The sequence below is a fragment of the Phyllobates terribilis genome, unplaced genomic scaffold, assembly GCF_046119375.1.
Source record: "Phyllobates terribilis strain yellow unplaced genomic scaffold, ASM4611937v1 Scaffold_12__6_contigs__length_324123572, whole genome shotgun sequence".
In the NCBI taxonomy this organism is placed as follows: domain Eukaryota; kingdom Metazoa; phylum Chordata; class Amphibia; order Anura; family Dendrobatidae; genus Phyllobates; species Phyllobates terribilis.
Window position 1 is genome coordinate 283554123 of NW_027362772.1, and position 12320 is coordinate 283566442.

The following is a 12320-nucleotide window of genomic DNA, read 5'->3' on the forward strand; positions in this document are numbered from 1 at the left end:
TAGTTCCCATCAGCCTGATCCTGCTATATAAATTGCCCTACTGTGTCCCCAATAAATGTTAGATACATGTCATTGGTGGCCAGTGGTTACCTAAAATAAATTAGTTTATACATTACCTGTCCCCGCCGATCGCCACGTAAAATAAAGTAAAAAATAAAAAATTACACCTATACTCACCTAGACACCTAATTCCCCGAAGCCATCGATCTCCTGTAATAAAATATAAAATAATAAACCACAACCTTATCCTTACCCCTCCGTAGCAGTCCACGAGTGTCCCACGAAGATCTCCAGTTCAGAGCAGCCACATAAACTGTGACCGCTCTGAACCGCTGCCGCTGCTAGAATGACGGGGCCGTAAGGGTTCACCGGAGTTCAGGCAGCGCTGCTCCGGTTAGCTCCTTTACGGCCCTGCTGTATCGTGAGAAATTCCCACGGTACAGCAGTGCCGTAAAGGAGGTCTCCGGAGCTGCGCTGCCTGAATTCACTCCGGTGACCTCAGTCAGTGGCTCCCGCTGCCGGGAGCGGACGTGTTCCCGGCAGCGTGAGCTTACAGCAGCCATGCACAGCTGTCACCATCTCCAGATGTGAAAGCTGTGCATGGGAGATCAGCGCAGGAACGTGGACAGGTAACTATTATTTTTAGTAAACTAAGAATTAAATAAAATTGTGTGTTTTATTTCAAATAAATTATTTTTTTCTGGGTGTAGTGTGTTTTTTCTTTTTAACACTTTGTAGGTTAGTAATGGGGGTGTCTTATAGACGCCCATCATTACTAACCTGGGCTTCATGGCAGCTGGCGCTGACATGAACCCCACCACTATTACCCCCTGCCACCGCACCAGGGCAGCGTGGAAGAGCGAGGCTAAGTGCCAGAGTTGGCGCATCCTATGGATGCGCCATTTCTGGGGCGGCTGACGACTGGTGTTTCTAGCCTGGGAGGGGGCCAATATTCATGGCACCCTTCCTGGGCTATTAATATCAGCCCCCAGCTGTCTGCCTAGCCTTTGCTAGCTATTAAAATAGGGGGGACCCCACGTCATTTTTTTTGGGGGGGTCCCCCATTTTAATAGCTAGTAAAGGCTAGGTATTCAGCTGGGGGCTGATATTAGTAGCCTGGGAAGCTCCGTGGGTTTTACCCCCTTCCCAGGCTTCAAACATCTGCCCCAGCCGTCTGCTTAACCTCCGCTAGAGACTAAAATTATGGGGGATCCCACGCCATTTTTTTTTAAAATAAATCCATTATTTTAACACTAAATGACATTTGAGGAGTTAATAAAGATGCAGTCCCTAAATTATTATTTATTTTTTAATTAATTTTTCCCAAAACTTTTGACGTGGGCTTCGCCATATTTTTGTATGCCAGCCAGGTACAGCATCCAGCTTCTATGAACGCGCCATTTTCCGGGGCGGCTGCGGACTGCAATTTTCAGCGGGGGGCAGAAAGCTTGGGCCTCCCTGCGCTGCAGATTCCATCCCCCAGCTGCCTAGTTGTACCTGGCTGGACACAAAAATAGGGAGAAGCTCCACGTTTTTTTTTTTTTTAATTATTTCATGAAATTCATGGAATAATTAAGAAAAAAAGGGCTTCCCTATATTGTTGTGTCCAACCAGGTACAAATAGGCAGCTGGTCGTTGGGGGCAGCCCGTTCCTGCCTGCTGTACCTGGCTGGACCCAAATATAGTGCAAAGCCCCACGTCAATTTTTTTTTAATTATTTCAGGAAATTCATGAAATAATTAAAAAAAAATTATGTGGGGCTTCGCCCTATATTTGTGTCCAGTCAGGTACAGCAGGCAGGAACGGGCTGCCCCCAACCACCAGCTGCCTATTTGTACCTAGCCGGACACAACAATATAGGGAAGCCCTTTTTTTCTTAATTATTCCATGAATTTCATGAAATAATTAAAAAAAAAAATTTGTGGGGCTTCGCCCTATTTTTGTGTCCAGCCAGGTACAACAAGGCAGCTGGGGGCTGGAATCCGCAGCGCAGGGAGGCCCAAGCTTTCTGGGCCCCACCCGCTGCAAATTGCAGTCCGCAGCCGCCCTGGAAAATGGCGCGTTCATAGAAGCGCCATCTTCTGGCGCTGTACCCAACTCATCCAGGGCCCTGGTGCGGTGGCTCATTGGGTAATAAAGGGGTTAAGGCCAGCTTGGCATTATCAGCTGGCCCTAAGCCCGAAATTCATAGGGTCACGCCAATATTAGACATGACCACCATGAATTTCTAGTAAAGTATTTTAAAAAAACACAAACACCCAGAAAAAAGTCCTTTAATTGAAATAAAGACACAATTCTTTATTGTTCTAAATTAAACCATACTTACCATCACGCCCATTCCAGCTGAAGCCAACCATCTCCTGCAATAAAAGTAAAATAATAAAGCAACCTCATCCTTACCTTTCCATGGTTCCCAGGACAGCTTCAGCTCTGCTACATCGAGATGACAGGCTGGACCGCAGCAGAACGCTGCCATCCAGCCTGTCATCCCGCAGACACTGAGAAGCGCAGGCATGCTTGCGCTCCTCAGTGTCTCGCTGTGACGGCATCCAGATGAGCCGAGGTCATGTCCAATGAACTCAGCTCACCTCATGCACGTCACTGACAGCGTGGGAAAATTCTCCTGCACTCAGCGCTTCAGCGTGAGAATTTTCCCACGCTGTCAGTGACGTGCATGAGGTGCGCCGAGTTCATTGGACATGACCTCACCTCATGCACGTCACTGACAGCGTGGGAAAATTCTCACGCTGAAGCGCTGAGTGCAGGAGAATTCTCCCACGCTGTCAGTGACGTACATGAGGTGAGCCGAGTTCATTGTCGGCTCATCTGGATGCCGTCACAGCCAGACACTGAGGAGTGGAAGTATGCCTGCGCTTCTCAGTGTCTGCGGGATGACAGGCTGGATGGCAGCGTTCTGCTGCGGTCCAGCCTGTCATCTCGATGTAGCAGAGCTGGAGCCGTCGTGGGAGCCATGGAAAGGTAAGGATGAGGTTGCTTTATTATTTTTCTTTTATTGCAGGAGATCGTTGGCTTCAGCTGGAATGGGCGTGATGGTAAGTATGGTTTAATTTAGAACAATAAAGAATTGTGTGTTTATTTCAATTAAAGGACTTTTTTCTGGGTGTTTGTGTTTTTTTTAAATACTTTACTAGAAATTCATGGTGGTCATGTCTAATATTGGCGTGACCCCATGAATTTCGGGCTTAGGGCCAGCTGATAATGCCAAGCTGGCCTTAACCCCTTTATTACCCAGTGAGCCACCGCACCAGGGCCCTGGATGAGTTGGGTACAGCGCCAGAAGATGGCGCTTCTATGAACGCGCCATTTTCCGGGGCGGCTGCGGACTGCAATTTGCAGCGGGTGGGGCCCAGAAAGCTTGGGCCTCCCTGCGCTGCAGATTGCAGCCCCCAGCTGCCTAGTTGTACCTGGCTGGACACAAAAATAGGGCGAAGCTCCACGTTTTTTTTTTTTAAATTCATGAAATTCATGGAATAATTAAGAAAAAAAGGGCTTCCCTATATTGTTGTGTCCGGCTAGGTACAAATAGGCAGCTGGTGGTTGGGGGCAGCCCATTCCTGCCTGCTGTACCTGACTGGACACAAATATAGGGCGAAGCCCCACATCAATTTTTTTTAATTATTTCATGAATTTCCTGAAATGATTTAAAAAAAATTGACGTGGGGCTTCGCACTATATTTGTGTCCAGCCAGGTACAGCAGGCAGGAACGGGCTGCCCCCAACCACCAGCTGCCTATTTGTACCTGGTTGGACACAACAATATAGGGAAGCCCTTTTTTTCTTAATTATTTCATGAATTTCATGAAATAATTAAAAAAAAAAAATATGTGAAGCTTCTCCCTATTTTTGTGTCCAGCCAGGTACAACTAGGCAGCTGGGGGATGGAATCTGCAGCGCAGGGAGGCCCAAGCTTTCTGCCCCCCCCCCCGCTGAAAATTGCAGTCCGCAGCCACCCCGGAAAATGGCGCGTTCATAGAAGCTGGATGCTGTACCTGGCTGGCATACAAAAATATGGCGAAGCCCACGTCAAAAGATTTGGGAAAAATTAATTAAAAAATAAATAATAATTTAGGGACTGCATCTTTATTAACTCCTCAAATGTCATTTAGTGTTAAAATAAAGGATTTATTTTAAAAAAAATTAACGTGGGGCTTCGCCCTATATTTGTGTCCAGCCAGGTACAGCAGGCAGGAACAGGCTGCCCCCAACCACCAGCTGCCTATCTGTACCTGGCCGGACACAATAATATAGGGAAGCCCTTTTTTAAAAAAATTATTTCATGAAATAATTTAAAAAAAATTGACGTGGGGCTTCGCACTATATTTGTGTCCAGCCAGGTACAGCAGGCAGGAATGGGCTGCCCCCAACCACCAGCTGCCTATTTGTACCTGGTTGGACACAACAATATAGGGAAGCCCTTTTTTTCTTAATTATTCCATGAATTTCATGAAATAATTTAAAAAAAAAATGCGTGGGGCTTCGCCCTATTTTTGTGCCCAGCCAGATACAACTAGGCAGCTGGGGGCTGGAATCCGCAGCGCAGGGAGACCCAAGCTTTCTGGGCCACCCCCGCTGCAAATTGCAGTCCGCAGCCGCCCCAGAAAATGGCGCGTTCATAGAAGCGCCATCTTCTGGCGCTGTACCCAACTCATCCAGGGCCCTGGTGCGGTGCCTCACTGGGTAATAAAGGGGTTAAGGCCAGCTTGGCATTATCAGCTGGCCCTAAGCCCGAAATTCATGGGGTCACGCCAATATTAGACATGACCACCATGAATTTCTAGTAAAGTATTTAAAAAAACACAACACCCAGAAAAAAGTCCTTTAATTGAAATAAACACACAATTCTTTATTGTTCTAAATTAAACCATACTTACCATCACGCCCATTCCAGCTGAAGCCAACGATCTCCTGCAATAAAAGAAAAATAATAAAGCAACATCATCCTTACCTTTCCATGGCTCCCACGACAGCTTCAGCTCTGCTACATCGAGATGACAGGCTGGACCGCAGCAGAACGCTGCCATCCATCCTGTCATCCCACAGACACTGAGAAGCGCAGGCATACTTCCACTCCTCAGTGTCTGGCTGTGACGGCATCCAGATGAGCCGAGGTCATGTCCAATGAACTCAGCTCACCTCATGTACGTCACTGACAGCGTGGGAAAATTCTCCTGCACTCAGCACTTCAGCGTGAGAATTTTCCCACGCTGTCAGTGACGTGCATGAGGTGAGCTGAGTTCATTGGACATGAACTCGGCTCATCTGGATGACGTCACAGAGAGACACTGAGGAGCGCAAGCATGCCTGCGCTTCTCAGTGTCTGCGGGATGACAGGCTGGATGGCAGCTTTCTGCTGCGGTCCAGCCTGTCATCTCGATGTAGCAGAGCTGAAGCTGTCCTGGGAACCATGGAAAGGTAAGGATGAGGTTGCTTTATTATTTTACTTTTATTGCAGGAGATGGTTGGCTTCAGCTGGAATGGGCGTGATGGTAAGTATGGTTTAATTTAGAACAATAAAGAATTGTGTCTTTATTTCAATTAAAGGACTTTATTCTGGGTGTTTGTGTTTTCTTTTAACTTTGACTATGGGGTTAGTAATGGGGGTGTCTTATAGACGCCTCTCCATTACTAACCTGGGCTTGATGTCAGCTGGCATTATAAGCTGACATCAACCCCAACCCTATTACCCCCTGCCACCGCACCAGGGCAGCGTGGAAGAGCGAGGCTAAGTGCCAGAATAGGCGCATCCTATGGATGCGCCATTTCTGGGGCGGCTGACGGCTGGTGTTTCTAGCCTGGGAGGGGGCCAATATTCATGGCACCCTTCCTGGGCTATTAATATCAGCCCCCAGCTGTCTGCCTAGCCTGTGCTAGCTATTAAATTAGGGGGGACCCCACGTTATTTTTTTTGGGGGGTTCCCCCATTTTAATAGCTAGTAAAGGCTAGGTATTCAGCTGGGGGCTGATATTAGTAGCCTGGGAAGCTCCGTGGGTATTACCCCCTTCCCAGGCTTCAAACATTTGCCCCAGCTGTCTGCTTAACCTCCGCTAGAGCCTAAAATTAAGGGGAACCCCACGCCAATTTTTTTTTAAATAAATCCTTTATTTTAACACTAAATGACAAGTACAGTAATCAACACTGTCACTGTACTTCATATATATGTGACTGACATGTTTCTATCTATCTAATCTATGTGTGATTCTCTATTCTTTCTGTTATAAATTGTTGGGTACAGATGCTGAATTGCCGGCCGGCTTTCTTAAAGAGACGGTGCATGAAAACACTATTATTTTTTTAAATAAATCCTTTACACTAAATGACAAGTACAGTAAGCAACACTATCACTGTACTTCTTATATATGTGGCTGACATGTTTCTATCTATCTAATCTATGTGTGAAGCTCTATTCTTTCTGTTATAAATTGTCGGGTACAGATGCTGAATTGCCGGCCGGCTTTTTTAAAGAGACGGTGCACGAAAACACTAATATTTTTTTTAATAAATCCTTTACACTAAATGACAAGTACAGTAAGCAACACTGTCACTGTACTTCATATATATGTGACTGACATGTTTCTATCTATCTAATCTATGTGTGATGCTCTATTCTTTCTGTTGTAAATTGTCGGGTACCGGTGTATGCCGCTGATGAATTGCCGGCTTTTCATGTCATTCTACATTATTCTTAGTTGTTTTACTTCATGTAGAATTAACCTACAAGGAAAGAAAGGGTTTATTTTCATTCCGATATTTGTGTCCCATTGACTTGCATTGGTTTCCGGTATCGGAATCGGCGATATCCGATACTTTTTGGGTATCGGCCCGATCCAATCCGATACGATATTTCCTGATATCGGAAGGTATCGCTCAACACTACTCATGACCAGTTTAGGAATAAACCAGTATTTATAGACTGTACTCTATTGTGGTGACATTTATAGACTGTGTTCTATTGTAGTTTATTTATAGGCTGTGTTTTATTGTGGTTTATTTATAGGCTGTGTTTTGTTGTGGTTTATTTATAGGCTGTGTTTTATTGTAGTGATGCCATAGTGTTGCTATTTATTTACAGGCTGTGTTCTTTTGTGGAGATGTCAAGGTGATATTTATTTATAGACTGTGTTCTATTGTGGTGATGTCATAGAGATATTTATTTATAGGCTGTGTTCTATTGTGGTGATGTCATAGTGTTGCTATTTATTTACAGGCTGTGTTCTTTTGTGGAGATGTCAAGGTGATATTTATTTATAGACTGTGTTCTATTGTGGTGATGTCATAGAGATATTCATTTATAGGCTGTGTTCTATTGTGGTGATGTCATAGTGTTGTTATTAATAGTGATGAGCGAGCAGTAATATGCTCGGGTACTCGTTGCTTGGGTAGAGCAAATTGGAATACTCGGGTGCTCGACCCGAGCAACAAGCCCAATGTAAGTCTATGGGAAACTCGAGCATTTTTCAGGCGGCTCCCCCCGACTGTCTGCAGAGGGCCTAAAAATTGCCCAAGTCGATGGGAACAGCATGGGGAAGACCCCTGGAAGCATTTCTGACTCCCAGGTCACTGCTGTCAACAACGTTGTCAGAGTATTACGCCACTTTTACGGACTCACAATAAAACGTTCAAAAACAAAAACAAAATGGATTTTCCTGGGAAATATATTAAGGAACATCCTTTCCAGGGTAATGACTTGTATATAAGGCAAAATAAATAACCAAAACCAAAAATACTCCTCCACACCTTGGGCTATGTTCACAAGTAGCGTTTTTGATGCGTTTTTTCACTTTTGCATTGCTTTCAACCATGACAAATGCATTCACTGGGAAATGTCATTTTAACATTTTACAACCTTATCTGGCCATGTGGTGTGTGACACATCATCAGACACATGCATCTAGTGCTGAAAAGACATGGGAACAGCATGGGGAAGACCTCTGGAAGCATTTCTGACTCCCAGGTCACTGCCTAAAAGTGTGCCCATCATAAGTGATCCTTGGCGCATACGAAGATGGCTCCCGCCATTCACCTGTCGCTGCAGACTTGCAACAATCACCGTCCACGTCCTTGTCCCAGTGCAGCGTTCAGTTGTCCCTACCCCATTCCTTGGAATGCAAGCGCAAGTATGCAGCCAGCCACCCACCCACAGGCTGCAATACTATACTGCCAAATTTTTGACAGCTGCTTGCACTTTAAATGTGGCCTTTTAGGCTCGTGTAGGTGGAAGCTTTTCATAGCCTCATGCAGGCGGCCGGGTGTCCATACTCGGTCCCCAGCCACCACTGTTTCTCCCGGTGTCATCTCCGCCTTCCACAAGCACGGGTCCCACAACATTACCCGTGCCCTCCCCAGTGCACTTACACGTGGACAGGTGAATGTGGCCAGGGACGTTACAGAGTCAGTCCACAGCTTTTTTTGCTGAGAGTTGTATTTAGCTCGGTGAAATGACTGGCATATAGGGAAACCGTATCTACTCTGGGTGTCATTTCTCCATCACCAGGTTCCGCCCATTGTCACACACGACCATGCTTAGCTGTATGTTCATCGGTGAGAGACACAGATCAGGCTGCTGTGTTACAGCTTTCAACAAGTCTGCAGTGCTGGGAGGTTTGTCAATTAAACATTAAGCATGTTATCTTCAGCACAGCCTGTTGCCGCTTGGCCAAGGCAGTGCTGCAGTGCTGTCAGCTTGTGACTGATGTGGTCATTTCGGAGATGGAAGAGGAGGTGCAGGAGCTGAACAATGTGCTTACATTGAGGTTAAATTGGTGACGCTGTTTTTTATACTAAAGAAAGATCCTATTGTTTTGGGTTTTTTTACATTATTTTTTAAGACAAATGCATTCACCGAGAAATGTCATTTTAACATTTTACAACCTTATCTGGCAATGTGGTGTGTGACACATCATTAAACACATCCTGTTTTATTTATGATGGAGGGACTCTGAAAGTCATAAAGCCTATTTTTATAGGGCCATCAGACGGCCCTTACTATTCTTAAAAGACCAGCAGTCGGCCCTCGCTATTGTTAGAGAGCCATCAGCTGGCTATGCTATGTTGTTCCCATTATTAACAAGTGGGTCTCCTATACTGTTATTGCGTATCCAGTGACTGCAAGGGCTGCCAAAAATTTGGACGCAACCCAATACCCCTTTGAAGAGACATAGCGGAGGGTCTCAGTAAAAAAAAAATGTTCCCATTAAAAAGGAGCGGGTCTCCTATAGTGGTAATGCCCATGCTGTGACTGCAAGGGCAGCCAACATTTGGGAAAAACCCCACTAAGAATATAAAGACACATAGAGCTGGGCCACAGTAATGACAAATTTGGAGGCACTTCAATGACCCTTGGAAGAGATGTGGAGGAGGGCCTCATAAAAAAATTTTCCCATTAGAAAGGAGCAGGCCTCCTATACTTGTAATTCCCATGCACTAAGTGTATGGGTTGACAAACATTTACCCCTGGGAGATATACATGAACATACTGTATAAAAAATTTTTTTTACGGGCATCATAAACACCCTTTAAAAAAATTATTTGGGTGTTGCATCACGGACCACGGTCACCCTGGTGATATGGTGGTGGAGGATGAGGAGATGGAGGAGGACAAGAGAAAATAGCCAAAATCAGGAAGCGTATACCCATGTCTGGGTGTTAAAAGGTGCATGGGAATACACCTCTCAATAAAAGACACTGGATTTGAGTTTATGTTACGCTGCTATCATTCGGTGGTGTTGAGAAGTCAGGCCCAATCCAGCCCTTGTTCATTTTTATAAGAGTCAGCCTGTCAGCATTTTCAGTTGACAGGCGGATGCGCTTATCAGTTATAATTCCACCAGCGCCACTAAAAACCCGCTCTAATAAAACGCTGGCTGAAGGGCAGGCCAGGACCTCTAAGACATAGAGAGCCAGTTCATTTCACGTATCCAGCTTGGATACCTAATAATTATAAGGCACAGAGGAAACACTGAGGACGTTGGTACGGTTGGCAAGGTACTCCCTCAACATCTTCCCAAACTTTGCACTCCTTGTGGGAGTACCCCACGCCTCAGGGCCTGTGCGATGGGAGGGTCTGAGAAAACTCTCCCAGAACTTTGACAGTGTTCCCCTGCCTCTGCTGGATTGAAGTTGTGTCTCTCTCGTCTGTACTCCTTGGTTGTCCAACGAAGTGTGCCCACTTTTCAGATGGGAATTTTATTAATAGTTCCGCAACAAGGGCCTTCTGTTACAGCCCCATTTTTGTAGACCTGTCCACCTCAGGAATAAGAGATATAAAGTGCTCTTTGTAGCGTGGGTCTAGAAGTGTCACCAACCAGTAATAACTGTCACCCAAAATTTTAAGAACGCGAGGGTCATGGGAAAGGCAGCGTAACATAAACTCAGCCATGCGTGCCAGACTACTAACAGGCAAGACTTCCGTGTCCTCACCAAGAGGATGACTGACCATGCCCTCCTCCTCCTCCTCCTCTCTGTCCTCTGGCCATCCACGCTGAACAGATGGTATGACAGCTGTACAGGTAGTACCGTCCATAGTGCATGAAACTTGCTCCTGTCCTTCCTCCTCCTCCTACTCTTCCTCATTGTCACCCAATCCACGTTGGGATGAGATGAGGCTTGACTGTGTGTAATCACCCTGTATGGTTCCTTGCTCCATCTCATCGTGCTCCGCCTGCAATGCATCCTCTTTGATTGTGAGCAGAGAGCGTTTCAGAAGACAGAGAAGCGGGATGGTGATGCTAATTATGCCGTCATTGCCGCTCACCATCTTGGTGGAGTCCTCAAAGTTTTGGAGGATTGTACATATGTCTGACATCCATGTCCACTCCTGAGGTCTTATGTGTGGAGTCTGAACTGAATACCGATGCCTTGTTAATGCTGATACTCAACAACTGCCCTCTTCTGCTCACAAATCCTACCCAACATATGCAGTGTAGAGTTCCAACGTGTGGGAACATCACACACCATTCTGTGAGTCAGAAGCTGCAAACGCTGCTGAAACACGGTAAGGGCGGCTGAAGCTGTAGCTGACTTTCTAAAATGGGCACACAGGCGGCATACTTTAACAAGCAGATCCGGCAGCTCCGGGTAGGATTTGAGAAACTGCTGAACCACGAGGTTAAGCACATGGGCCAGGTATGGTACGTGTGTGAGCTTGCCTCGCCTCAGTACCGCCACCAGGTTCCGGCCATTGTCACACAAGAGCATGCCTGGCTGTAGGTTCAGCGGTGTGAGCCACAGATCTGCCTGCTCTTTCAGAGCTGTCTACAACTCTTCAGCATTGTGCAGTTTGTCACCTAAGCATATTAGCTTCAGCACAGCCTGTTGCCGCTTGGCCGAGGCAGTGCTGCAGTGCTTCCAGCTTGTTACTGATGTGGTCATTTCGGAGATGGAGGCTGAAGAGGAGGAGGAGGCTGAGAAGGATGAGGTGCAGGAGCTGTAGACCGTGGGGGCAACCCTGATTGACCTAGGGCCCGCAATCCTTGGCGTCGGGAGGACGTGTTCCGTCCCAAGGTCTGACTGGGTCCCGGCTTCCACTATGTTAACCTAGTGTGCTGTCAGCGAGATGTACCGCCCCTGCCCACAAGCACTTGTCCACGTGTCCGTGGTTAGGTGTACTTTCCCGGTAACTGCATTGTTGAGGGCATGGCTAATGTTTTGGGACACGTGCTTGTGTAATGCGGGGACGGCACACCGGGAGAAATAATGACGGCTGGGCAGCGAGTACCGAGGGACGGCCGCCTCCATCAGGTTGCGGAATGCTTCCGTCTCCACGAGCCTGAAAGGCAACATTTCGAGTGCAAGCAGTCGTGAAATGTGAGAATTTATTAGTGTGGCCTGTGGGGCATTGGCTGCATATTTGCGCTTGCGTTCCAAGGACTGGGGTATGGACAACTGAACGCTGCGCTGGGACAAGGACATGGATGTGCTTCCTGATGCTGCTACTTGAGAGTGCGCAACGACAGTTGCAGGGCGGGCAGGAGGCATCTTCGCATGCACCATGGGCAGGGGATTGGCTTGCATGCACAACAGCGGAAGAAGCAATGGTGCCACCTGCAGACACTGTTCCTGGACCCTGGGGTTCGGCCCACAAAGTCGGGTGCTTTGCTGCCATGTGCCTGATCATGCTGGTGGTGGTCACGCTGGTCGCTCTGCCACCCCTGCCGATGCTGGCCTGGCAGGTGGTTCAAATGGCCTTTTCGGAGTTATCGGCAGAGTCTTTAAAAAACAACCAGACTCGGGAAGACCTAACAGTTGTACTGGCAACTTCCTTCGTGTTGCTGTTACGGGGAACGGTTGCCTGCCTTCTGTC